The sequence below is a fragment of the Mirounga angustirostris genome, unplaced genomic scaffold (genome assembly GCF_029215605.1).
Source record: "Mirounga angustirostris isolate CCGP_5_RB_7025 unplaced genomic scaffold, mMirAng1.0.hap1 SCAF_10, whole genome shotgun sequence".
NCBI lineage: Eukaryota > Metazoa > Chordata > Mammalia > Carnivora > Phocidae > Mirounga > Mirounga angustirostris.
In genome coordinates this window covers 30,739,625-30,752,231 of record NW_026991718.1, presented here as the reverse complement: position 1 = coordinate 30,752,231, position 12,607 = coordinate 30,739,625, and the positions used below count along the sequence as shown (strand labels likewise).

General features: G+C 48.8%; 1 long non-coding RNA gene across 2 annotated transcripts; it reads right to left on the bottom strand.

The window, feature by feature from the left end:
• Positions 1–6,039: 6,039 nt before the first annotated feature.
• LOC123850452 (uncharacterized) lies at positions 6,040–12,292 on the bottom strand. Of its 2 annotated transcripts, XR_010405529.1 has the most exons (4): positions 11,898–12,289; positions 8,806–10,479; positions 8,404–8,682; positions 6,040–6,860 (listed from the first exon to the last, which is right to left on the bottom strand). It is a non-coding gene; the product is annotated as an uncharacterized LOC123850452 (long non-coding RNA). The 2 variants fall into 2 exon arrangements; XR_006792352.3 differs by lacking the exon at positions 6,040–6,860 and having other exon boundaries at positions 8,351–8,682; positions 11,898–12,292.
• Between the last annotated feature and the right edge of the window lie 315 nt (positions 12,293–12,607).

The window sequence follows — 12,607 nt, the reverse complement described above, 5'->3', positions numbered from 1 at the left end:
GCCTCAATATTAAAATTACCCACCCCCACCCCCAGAGATATTCAAGAAGGTGCTGCTGACCACATGGCGGTGGTGAATATTTTCGATATTCACCTGTGGTGGTGACTATAAACAATGACATTACCCAGAGACTCCAGTTTGCCCACGTGCACTCCGCACCCTCTGGAACACATCTTGCCTTTGGAAATGGAATAAGGATGTTTTGCCTAATAGATCTTGACTTGTGATTCGCAAAACATGGGCAAGGCGCTAGAGTTTCCTGCAACTCTGAAGTTCTGTAACTCCACATTTATCACAGGAGATTAAGTAACCCCTTTAGCTTACCTAGAGAAGTAGCCACAGAATGGGAGCTAGACCCAAGAAGGATCTGACTCCTCTTTGGATGTTACTGGAGACTTTTACAAATTCTGACTCCAAGGAGGCTGGCTACCCATGATAAGATACAAGAGTCATCTCTGGGTTTGGAATAAGCTTTCCCTGTTTAGCTCTGCATGCCCCATTCTGCAGGTCTTCCCCTCATCCTCCCCTCCTTGTAACACATCCCCATAGTGACGGCTTTTCTCTGCTTTCCAGGATGGTACCGTAGGAGACGAGACAGGGCTCACTCCGGAATGGAGCTGGTGTTTCTCCGGAGATGAGCTCACATCTGTTTGTCCGTCCACCCTGGGCAGGGACCAGCCCTGGTGTCATCCAATGCCCCCGCCCTGGTTGTGTACTGGGAGAGTCTGCTCTTGTCTTAGAAGCTGTGAGTCCAGGGCACCTGGGTGGCTCAGTTGGTTAAGCAGTTGCCTTCCACTCAGGTCATGATCCTGGAGTCCCGGAATCGAGTCCCACATCGGGCTCCCTGCTCAGCAGGGAGTCTGCTTCTCCCTCTGACCCTCCCCCATCATATGCTCTCTCTCAAATAAATAAAATCTTCAAAAAAAAAAAAAAAAAAAAAGAGGCTGTGAGTCCTTGAGGACAAGCAACACCGGCTCATTACTCTGAATCTCCAGGCAGCTAATAACGTGTTACACCCTGTGGGCATTTGGTAGGTATTTGGCATTTGCTTCTCTTCTCCCATGTGTATGCTCCAGATTCCATCATCCAGGGAGGCCCTTCTACCTGTCGCTCCTCTTCCAAGCTCAGCTTTGGGAGCTCAGTTTCCGGAAGGGAAGTGTGTCTTCAGCAGACGGCTCTGTTTTACACTTACTGTGTTTGAGTACCTAGGTACCATGGTGATCAGTGCTATAGAAATAGAAAGAGCAGGGAGGCGGAACAGAGAAAGGGAGCACCCCGAACCCCAGGGGGCTGGAAGCAGTGTTTTGTGACATGGATGTTTATTTTGAGCTGGAAGCATTATTTATCGTGTCCTTCGTGCCCAGATCTCTCCCGTGGGCACGTGCGTGCTGTCTGCTTCCTGACGCACTTACATCCTCTGGGCCTTGAGAGGAGAGATGCTGCCTTCGGCAAAGAAAGATGCACATCGTTGTCACGACTTCTTACATTTGCCTGTCACTCGGCACTTGGCACATTCATGCACATTACTTCCCTCCTTTGATCCTCCGTCCGAGCAGATTGCATGAACCCTGTTCCCTGATGAATTTCACATTCAGAGACTAACTTGTCCAAAGTCACATGGCAAGTGAGTGGTGGGAGCTAAAGTCCACCTGCTTCCTAGAGTCGGCCCCCTTCCGCTAAGGTCGGGCCGAGTGGCGGTGGGAACTCAGGGCTGGGCGGATGCAGTGCATTTTGGGCCGTGCCCTTCAGGGTAGAACGAGCTGCGCGGAGTGGTCCAAGTCACAGAGAAGCCCCTGGTGCCTCTGCACGGAGCCCACAAAAAAATGTGATCGGCTGCAGAAGTTTTGCTCATTTTATGTCCGGAGACAAAAGAAAGCACAGGCCGGGGTGCCTGGGTGGCTCAGTCCATTAAGTGACAGACTCTTGGGTTCAGCTCAGGCCGTGATGTCGGGGTTGTGAGATCCTCTCCCTCTGCTCCTCTCCTTCTACCCCTCCCCCATTTGTGTGTTTTCTCTCCCTCTCAAATAAATAAATAAATAAATAAAATCTTTAAAAAACAAAAACAAGAAAACCCTGGTTGATTCTAGATCGTGGGATTATGAATGTTCTCTATGTTCTATTTTCTTTCCCATATGAACAGATACGCCCTGTTCCATTCTCCTGTACTCAGCAAGACCTTTTCATGTTATAAGCTTCAGAAGACTGGAATGTGTATTCCTGAGAGGACACAATGCCAGTCCAATAAAAATATTTTTTTTTGAAGAAGTTTGTCCATAATTCATGGGCAGTCAAACAATGAGGATTTGAGCACTTACCGTGCACACAAATACCAGGAAAAGCACAATCATTTGAGTAGACATGTCTAAACGTCAAGTCCACTAACCTGGAGGGGAGTAGGGGTCATTTAAAAGCCAAATGAATGGTGCAGACAGGGAAGATGAATAATTCACAGGAGGGGGAGATCTTCATGGGCGGAGGTGACCAGAGAGTCTTTGGGGAGGAAGAGTCTTCCAGTTAGTGCTTGAACAATGAATAGGATTTAGAATGACAGGGAGAAAAGAGAGGCACATCCAGGCAAGCACAGTATGGTGAGCAGAGGTGAAGGAGAGGCCCGTAGGGTGTCCAGGGCGCCAGGTAGGCCAGGCTAATCAAAGAGGGTCTTCCTTAAGCATCTGACACAGTTCACGGTGACTGGGGAGCAACGCTCTCTGCTCCTGAAATGGGCTGAGTCTGTCTGCAGTCACTAGGGACTGGGAGCCTCTCAGAGGATCCAGTTACACACAGAACTCCCCACGGAGCTCATTTCTGACGGCAAACTGCTTGCAGATGCTGACAGAGAGACTGTCAAGGTTTGGATCTGATTTTGCTCTGAATCATCCGATTCTTGGCTGGAGCCCCTGGTGGGAGGCCCCTTGAGCCTGCACCCAGACCCAGCCAGCCCTCCGGGATGGGAAGGCGGCAGCTTCCTGGCAGGGCCCGTGGAGGACCAGCCCCCCGGCCTCAGATGGCTTCTGCTTAGAAGGTCCCCAAGCACAAATCTCCCCCCTCCTCCAAGCATCAGAATAAGCAGCGGGACTTATGTTGGGGGGATGAGGGGAAGGACAGGCAAGTGTAATGGCCGAAAACAGCCACCTCACCACCTGTCATACACTAGAGCCTCATTCCTTTGAGTGTTAAGGTTAAAAAAAAAGGGCCCCCCAATTTCAGTTTGATTTTGTGCATGTGTGTGTGTTTGGCGGGGGTGGGAGGCTCTTCTGTGACTCTCTGGAAATGACTTCTAGGCCCCATTGCCATGTGCTTTCCTCTGGGCTGCCTCTGGATGACCAAGGGACCCCTTGGCCATGTCCTCTCCCTCTTTCGGGGCAGGACAACATTGCCAAGTCATCTCGCTAAGAGATTTCTTTACCATCCTGAGAGAATCCGTTTTCGTGTCAGGCGATTCCTATTTATGTCTAAACCTGAGGCTCTCATGTTGCAGAAATAGAAAATATCCAAGTACCACCTTCTTTCCCTTAAACCCAGACTCTCCTATTGTTCCCCCTGAAGGCCACATGGTGGGATGAGCCTCAAGTCAGATGAGCCGTGGTTCTGTCACTACCAGCTGGGGGACCTCAGGCAAGTGACTTAGCCCTGAGCCTGTCTGTACCTTGGCCGGGTGAGGACCAAGAGGACCATTGTGAGCAGAATGTGGCAAAATTAGTTTCTTCGATATATTCAAAAGCCTCTATTGGGGTAGCCCTCAGCCTTCAGTGTGTTCAGCCCCTAAGCTTATCCGTCCGTTTCCAACACTTTAATCCCCCTCTTTGAGTGTGTTGTTGACCACTAAGACACTGAGCTCGCCCAGAAGCCTCTTCTGAGCCTGCACAAAGGAAATAGTCCTTTCCAGGCAAGGTTTTTACACCAAAAACTGGCTTCTAGGCCCAAGGAGGCTGCCCCAGGGAGCGAGCATGCCCTGGACACTGCTTACAGAGGTGCCTGTGTTTGCCATCTTGTCCTCAGTCTTTGGATACCAGTGTCCGCAGGAATTCACAAAAGGTGTCTCCAATTTCAGGGTACATATTTTGATCTGAGGTTGAGCTGCCTATCTTCTCCCTCCATGGACTTGTACCACATCCTCCCGGAAATAAGTGACCCAGCCTCCTTGTGGAGTGACCTCTCCAGAAAACCTGCCGTCCTGGGTACAGGACGAGAACTGGGACGATACACGAGGGAGAGACGAGGCTCTTGTGACTGAAACAGAGCTGGTCAGGAGCCAAGTCATTAATGTTCCTACCGACTTCCCTTTGGAGCAGTCAGGAGCTGTTTTTCTCTCATCTTCACTCCTCTCTTTTGTGTCTGGCAACCACTTTGATTATCAAGATGGCAGTACACAAAAGCAGGTCCCTCCACACCTCCCCGTAACTATTTCAGTGACTCCTCCTTTGTCCTGGGGCAGCCACCCTCACACCTGTTTTTGGGCCACCCTCTACCCCCACCTCATTTTCCTTGGACCTGGTTTTAGCCATGGTTCTACCTACACAACTTTGCATCTCACTATCTCAGCACCAAAGTGCTAACAAACTAATTTAATGAATGTTTCCAAGCTCAGTGAGAGAAGACCAGAGGCATTCTCGATTCCCTGTTGAGTTCCTTGTGTGGTTCCAGGCATCCCATCCCTGACTTGGTGATTCTGACGTTGGAAATTTCTCAGAAAGCAGGAGATGCTTTTGGGTCAATGGGTCATTCAAGTAACCCTCCTATTATACTGGATACTAAGTTCTCCATAAATTAAAGACAAAATTATGAGATGACCATCATGCTCATAAGCAAGAAACGGAATGCTGTGCACTGGTGATCGGGACCGTCAGGTGACATAATCAAAATGATCTAATGCCTATTTAGTGACATTATGTTATGCTTTCTTCCAGCCCTCATTACAACTCACATGGAGGAGAGTATCTTTCAATGTGACTTTTCTACGATAATGGATAGCTTCTCATAAGTCATGGTTTCTGTCTCCGAACTGTAGAGTGGTGGTCTTCAAAGTATGATCTGGGAACCAGCAACATCAGCATCACGGGGCAGCTTGTTAGAAAGGCAAATGCTCAGGTCCCACTGCAGACTATGGAATTAGGAATTCTGAGGGGGGCCCAGCAGTGTGTTAGAACAAGCCCGCCAGGGAATCCTGATGCTCGCTCAAGTCTGAGAACCACTGGTGGAGAGTCACCCATTAACCAATTCATAGTCTGTTACCTGCTCTAGCTCAGAGCGCTGGTCTGCCCCTCTCCAGGAGGCCTCCCAGAGAAAATAAAATTCTTGTCAACCTTGTCTCTTCCCTAATCAGCTTAACTTGTTTTGCCTGGAGTAGTGAGGTGAGGCGGGGAAAAGGGAAATGGCCTTAGGAACAGCAGGAGATGCTGAGAGAACACTTGGAAGGAGCTTGCTCCATCCAGTTGAGGGCTGCGAGCAGAGTGAGCCTGGGATTAAGTCCTGCTGAGTTCAAACTGAACCAAAAGGGAGACACGAGCACCCATTGTGCTCAGGAGGGCTCCACCGTCCCCAGAGTGGGTTCCTTGCTGATCTGCCCCGTCTCCATTCATCAATGTGAATAAGAAGAGCTGTATAAACGTTATTTATTGGTGTGTGGTGTCTGGTTTAAAGTAAGTCATGAACAGGACTTGTAATCATAGGGATGGTCTACAAGCATACAGCCTGTCTCTTGAGTTAGAGGTGATAAATTAGATATTATATTGGAATTATTTCTGCCAGAAGGAGGTGTTTATTTATTTTTTTTATTTTTTAATTTTAATTTTTAATTTTATTATTTTTTTATTTATTTGAGAGAGAGAGCGCATGAGCAAGGAGAGAGGCAGGCAGAGGGAGAAGCAGTCTCCCCGATGAGCAAGGAGCCCGATGCGGGGCTCGATCCCAGGACCTTGGGATCATGACCCCAGCTGAAGGCAGACGCCCAACCAACTGAGCCACCCAGGCACCCCATTTTTTAATTTTTAAAGATTTTATTTATTTATTTGAGAGAGAGAAAGTGTGTGTGTGTGTGTGGACGCGTCCATGCGCGCACAACCTGGGGGGAGGAGCAGAGGGAGAGGGAGAAGCAGGCTTCCCGTGGAGCAGGGAGCCCGACGCAGGGCTCGATCCCAGGACCCTGGGACCATGACCTGAGCCGAAGGCAGACACTTAAGCGACTGAACCACCCAGGTCCTCCAAAAGGAGGTGTTTAGAATCATACCATAGTTCCCACCAACAGAGTGCTTTTTTTTTTTTTTAAAGATTTTATTTATTTGTGAGAGAGAGAGCACATGAGAGGGGGGAGGGTCAGAGGGAGAAGCAGACTCCCTGCCGAGCAGGGAGCCCGATGCGGGACTCGATCCAGGGACTCCGGGATCATGACCTGAGCCGAAGGCAGTCGCTTAACCAACTGAGCCACCCAGGCGCCCCCAACAGAGTGCTTCTTGTCAGCGTGACCACACCGGCTGATGAAGCCTGGGAAAACACCAACTACCTCATGCACCAGCTACTCATGACTCTTCAGGAGAGGTACAATTATCCTATTTACAGGTGGGGAAACTAAGGCTCAAAATGTTGAGTCAACTGCCTCTTAGAAAGGGACCAGTGCTTCAACTAAGCAGCGTCAAAAGCCTACAGGTTTCACCACCATGAGTCTAATGGGCCAGAATCTTCCTTCATTTGTTTTCCATGAAATCTCAGCTTCTCTGCTCAACTCCGTCTTCTTGTCCCTCTCTCCCACTTCATCTCCCTCCTCTTTCTGAGTTTGCCGACAGTCTTTTTTTCATCCTGATGGAATGCTTTGCTTTTGGGGGTCTCTATGGGCTGCTCTTTGTTTGATCCATCCATAATTAACCCTAAAAATGATCAGAGGCAGAAATTTGTATTTAAAAAAATTTTTTGGTACTCTCTTGGGCTTAAGAAAGACACAACAGGTTTTGAATAATACTTATTTGCTGAATGTCGGACCAGCCAGTGGATCCCTCCTAGAGGCGAATGGTGTTGGGCTGAGGTGCAAGTTAAAAGTAAACCAGTGGTTGCTGGAGCCCCAGATCAGTAATTCTCAAGTGAGTTTGGATGAGTGGACATGCCCCCCCGCCCAGCCCAGGGCAGGGGGGGAGGTACATCTAATTGGAGCCTGGCTCTGTGAACTATTCTCTCCCATGCTGATTCTTAATCCCCCAGGGCAGGGGCCAGGACACTGGTCTTTTCAAGAGGTCCACAGTAATACTTAAGGTTAGGCCAGTTTGGGAAATGCTAGCCGGAAGGAGTAAACTTTGGTTCTTTTTTTTTTTTTAAGAGTTTATTTATTTATTTGTTGGAGAGAGAGAGAGCACAAGCAGGGGGAGCGGCAGGCAGAGGGAGAAGCAGGCTTCCCACTGAGCAGGGAGCCCGATGCAGGACTCGATGAGGGACTCGATCCCAGGACCCTGGGATCATGACCTGAGCCAAAGCACTTACCCGACTGCGCCACCCAGGTGCCCCAAACTCTGGTTCTTTTATTGCATCTCCAATTACCTATTTCAGAAGCTCCCTCTGGAGATCCTGAGGCTGGGCTCCTGGGACCAGAACTTGAGAATACTGCTCTTTGAGCGGATGCCCTCAAACCCGGAGCATGCATCAGAATCTTCCTAAGGCTTGTTAAAACACAGACTGTGGGCCCCACTCCCAGGGTTTCTGATCTAGTTGGTTGGGGAATTTGCATTTCTTTTTTTTTTTTTAAAGATTTTTAATTTATTTATTTGACAGAGAGAATGAGAGAGAGAGCACATGAGAGGGGGGAGGGTCAGAGGGAGAAGCAGACTCCCTGCCGAGCAGGGAGCCCGATGCGGGACTCGATCCAGGGACTCCGGGATCATGACCTGAGCCGAAGGCAGTCGCTTAACCAACTGAGCCACCCAGGCGCCCGGGAATTTGCATTTCTAATAATCCCCTAGGGGACACTGACGCTGCTGGTCTGGAGACCACACTTTGAGAACTGCTTTGCTAGATCCTTCCATTGCATTGAAGAGTAAATTGGCCCTCAGCACAGACGGGAGAGACCTTTCTTTACTTCAAGCTAAGATGTATAAGGGTAGTGACATCTGACATGCCCGGGCTTCCTCATAAATCACCAGGCTCCTTTAGTCCAGAGCTCTGCTCTCACTCCGTCCAGCAAATGTTCTAATTGCTATTAAAACCAGCTGTTGGGAAGCTCAGGCTCTAGGATTCCAGGACCCAGACGCTACATACAACCCAGACACTGACTTTGTGAATGACCAGAAGGAAGCCATTTATCTTTCCCTGGCCCGATTTCCCCCTCATCTGACAAAGGTGACATCTTGAGGAGATGAAATGAGAGAATAAATTCAAACCCATTCAGACATATTTAAAGCTCAAGGTACAAATGCTGGCCATTACCCTCAGTCTGTGCCTGGAGAGACAAAGAGAGTGGCTCCCGGGTCTTGGTTTTTCACGAACTGGGGTGACCTGGAGCCAGGGGTCTCCATCCTTCAAAGGCAAGGGATTGGCCTGGGTAGTCTCAAATGTCACTTGTAGCTGGAGGATCGCAGGGTTCGACTCCCAACCCCAGCACCTGAGATTGGCTTCATTCTTATGTTGGTTTATACAGACGTCTGTTCCTCCTCTTCGTCACGTTGTAATGCACGTTTGGGGCACCAAATATTCCATTTAAAGTACCTAGGATGTTTGGAGCAAGTGGGAAGAAAAAGTGTCAGGGTCATTTAACACAGAACAAGGCCAAGCGACAACGAAAAGCAAGCAAAGCGTGGCCGTGGACTTCTGCAGAGTGATCCGACTTACCTTGACCACAGCAAAACCTCCAGGGTGCAGGTGGACACAGAACAAAGAGAAGCAGGCAGAAGATGGGTGTGTGAGGAGGAATCCTCGCTCTCTTGACTCGCGTACGCTTCACAGGGCTCGGCGTCTCCCAGCCAGCCTGAGGAGAGGGGCAGGGCAGGCAGCGGAATCCCTATTTCCCCAGCAGAAAGCTCTTGCTCTTGAGAGTAAATGCATTTCCCATAGTCCTCTGGACAGGGCTTAGCTTGGAATCAGCTCTTTCATGAAACGTGGAAGGTCAAGAGAACAAGGGTCTCTTTCTGAGTAAACCCAGAGAAGTCCTGGTTCACCGGCAGCTCCTCAGTGAAGGCAGAAACCCTGGCTTGTGCCCAGGGTGGAGAAAAGCGAAACAAAGGACTCTCACTGAGCTAATGGGAACTAGACCCGGAGGGGGATCTCTGCAAATGTTGCCTTTTACCTGTAGTTTGCAAGTTGCATTTAAAAATTGTCTACTGACTGGTTTAACATTCATTCTCATTGACATGTTTGTAAGTTCTTCTGTTTGAAAGGAGAGAGCAGGAGCGCCTGGGGGGCTCAGCCGATTAAGGGTCTGCCTTTGGTTCAGGTCATGATCTCAGGGTCCTGGGATTGAGTCCCGTGTCCGGCTCCCTGCTCAGTGGGGAGTCTGCTTCCCCCTCTGCCCCACGCCCTCCCGCTCACTCTCTCTCTCTTTCAAATGAATAAATAAAATCTTAAAAAAAAAAAAAAAAGGAGAGAGCAAAATCCCAAGGCCATTGTTTGGGTGGGAGGAGCAGGTTTTCAGACAACAAAGGCTGAGGGTGGGGGACAGGGGGCTGCAGCTGCATCAGCCTTAATCTGGGGAGCAATTTTTGGTTGTTGAGGAATGGTATGACAATTAGTGAGATGTCATTAGAATACACAGAATATAAACAGCTATGAAAACAAATTTTTGCAGTGTTTAGGGACTGACTGATAGTAAGATAGAATATACTCAGCCATGATCACTAGAAAGACAACAGGTGTGCAATTGTATTGTAACTGTTTATTTGTCCACACCCCGTTGTCTGTACCTTAAAAATGTCCTCTTTGGGATAAATTGGTTTCACCTTAAATCCATTTTGGAACAAAGCAGGGATAAGCATGTTACTGAATGAGTGGCTAAATGAGAGAATCAAGGAGCAAATGAGTGAATAAACCAATGATCAAAACAGTGAACCGACAAACAGACCAATAAGAAACATACGTCAGTAGCCTCTTGTCTTGTCCTGATGGATTGAGGCCATGGGCAGCCCTTGCTCTCGAGCTTTTCTTGCTCTGCAGAGGTCTGTAGTTGTCCAGTACGATTTTGATGGGGACCAAAGGAACAAGACTGGGGTTGTCAGCTCGATTCACACAGGAGCCACGGAGTGTTGCTCTGCCTTGTGGCCCAGGCTGCAGCGTGGAACCAGACCCAGGTCAAGCTAATCCTGACAGATGATGGTGTGAGCTGTGTTTGCTTCTCAGGGCTCCTCCTTGTGGAGCCATTTCTCTTCTTCCTACAAGGCCAGAGCCATCCATGCTGCATGTCCCAGGAGCATATCCCCGGCTGGGTCTCTCACAGGACTGACAGTCCCATGCATCAGCTGTTCCCTTGACCTAATTCATCACAGCTCCTCTCCCGTGGTATTCCACTCAGCTCTGTGGACAATGGGGAGGACCCAGTTAACCTAGTCAATGGGAAGAGCCCTCTAAGAGGTGGAGACAGTCATGGTGTAAGTGTCAGGCCTAACTGAAAGCCAGAGGAGAAGGCGTTTCTGGAAAGATGGGCCACCAGATCCTTCCTTCTACAGGGTAGTTGTTTATGTGTTAGATACCAGGCCAGGTGCCATAGAAGATTAAATACAGACACAGATGGACAAACAGACACACACACACACACACACAATCACACACACTTTCTCCCTCCAGAACCTTACAGATGGATGGAGGAAGCCATACAAATGCACAGAAATTATAAGTCAGTATATAAAAACAATCATTTTTGCTTTAAATAATGATTTGCTGATTCCTATAAAGAGTTGCTCTTGCCCCTCTTTTCTTCCCACTAACCTTTCTTTCCTTTCTACTTTTATCTGATTGCATGTTCCAGCTCAGGGACTTTATACAGAATAGGAGTTCCCCTGAAAAGCAAGAATAAGAAAAACAATAGCTTTTCAGTCAATTCTTGTTGGCAGGAAAACACCAGAGACGGGGAGGGTCATGGGAGTCGGTGAACTGTTGCTCCTGGCAATTGAAATACTTAATTTGTCATCTGAAAATGAGAAGTCAGGACTGCCCTGGAGCTTAGCTAAAAACCATGGGGTTATCTGAGGTCTGGAACTAGGTTGCCAGGAAAGGAGAAGGGAAATGACCCAGTAGGGCCAAGGTCAGCAAAGGCTTCCACGAAGCACGGAGCTTATCTCAGTTCTTCTGTGTCCTGTCTCCAACTTCGGGAAGTCATGCTGCTTCTCTGGACCTCAATTTCTTCATTTGCAGAACAGCCATAATATCTACTCTGTGCACGTCACAGAGCTGGCCTAAGGCTAAAATGGGTTAACATATGCACATGAACTCCATCCTGAGCACACAACATCATACGTAGTGGCTGCTCATTTCAGGGGAACTCGTGTTTCCTGGTTTGCTGGAAAAGAGGTGAGATTGGCAAGTACTCAACACTCCATTAAACCAGAGAAGTGATCTTGCAATTTCCTCACAAACCATCCAAGGACTCAAACACCTTTATCAGGCATCCTCTCTGGTGTGATGTACATGAGTTAATTTAATTATCTGACCAACCCCACAAAGAAAATATTTTCTTCTTCCTCAGGCAGAGAGAGAAATCAAAGCTCAGAAGAGTTGACTATACCGTGCTTGAGACCACATGGGGATTCTAACTCAGATCTGTCTGACTCAAAGCATATTCATTTTTCACTGTGCCCCACTGGCTCACAGCTTTGATAGATATGGGAATAAAACCTAGGCCTTCACATGAAGTCACCAGGACCCTATACACCCCAATAGGCCATGGAGAAATGAGAGAAGAGATAAAACTGGTATCTCTGGAAAAGTCACCTCACCTCAGGACTGTTTGTGGAGACAGCTGAGGGCTGATGAGAGGTCCCATGTCCACCAAATGGGCTTCACCTTTTCATCCTCTCTCTGTCTCTCTCTGTCTCTCTCCAGTATCTACTTCAGATGACCCCAAAGCCAATGGTCCACAAAACACCTCTTCCTGGCCTCACATAGGTCTCTCAAACTGCCCAACTGCCCTCCAGCAGCCAGGCCAGATGGGCACTGGAGGTGGAACCTAGTTTGGAAACAGCTTGAGAGCTCAGCGGGGGTGGGCTGGGCGAGGGGCAGGCTTCACTCTATCTCCCTTTCTCCACGCAGTGCTGCCTCCTCCTCCTGGCCTGCTTTCTGATGTCCCCAAGGCCTTTTCAAGTAGGGAGAGTGGAAGGACAGAGTGGATGTGGCCAATCAAGAAACGACATCTTTTAATCAGGTCATCCAGGCAGCCCCTTGTCTAACCCGGCTGGCTCTGAGCCTTTTGCCTGGGGATCATTCTGTTTTGTAACAGTAAAGCTGACCTCAAGCTAGGCCACTCTGTCCAGATCCTTGTTTGATCTAAACAAGCACAACAGCTATGTCACCAGAGAGTTCTGTCTCGCTGGCAGGTCTCCAGAAGGGTGTGTCGCTGCTTAGCCAGAGGAGTCAGCAGAGAGCCTCTCCCCTGCTTAGGTCACCAAGGGTAAGAGCCTGCTCATGGATTTTCCTTGGGTACAGAGGA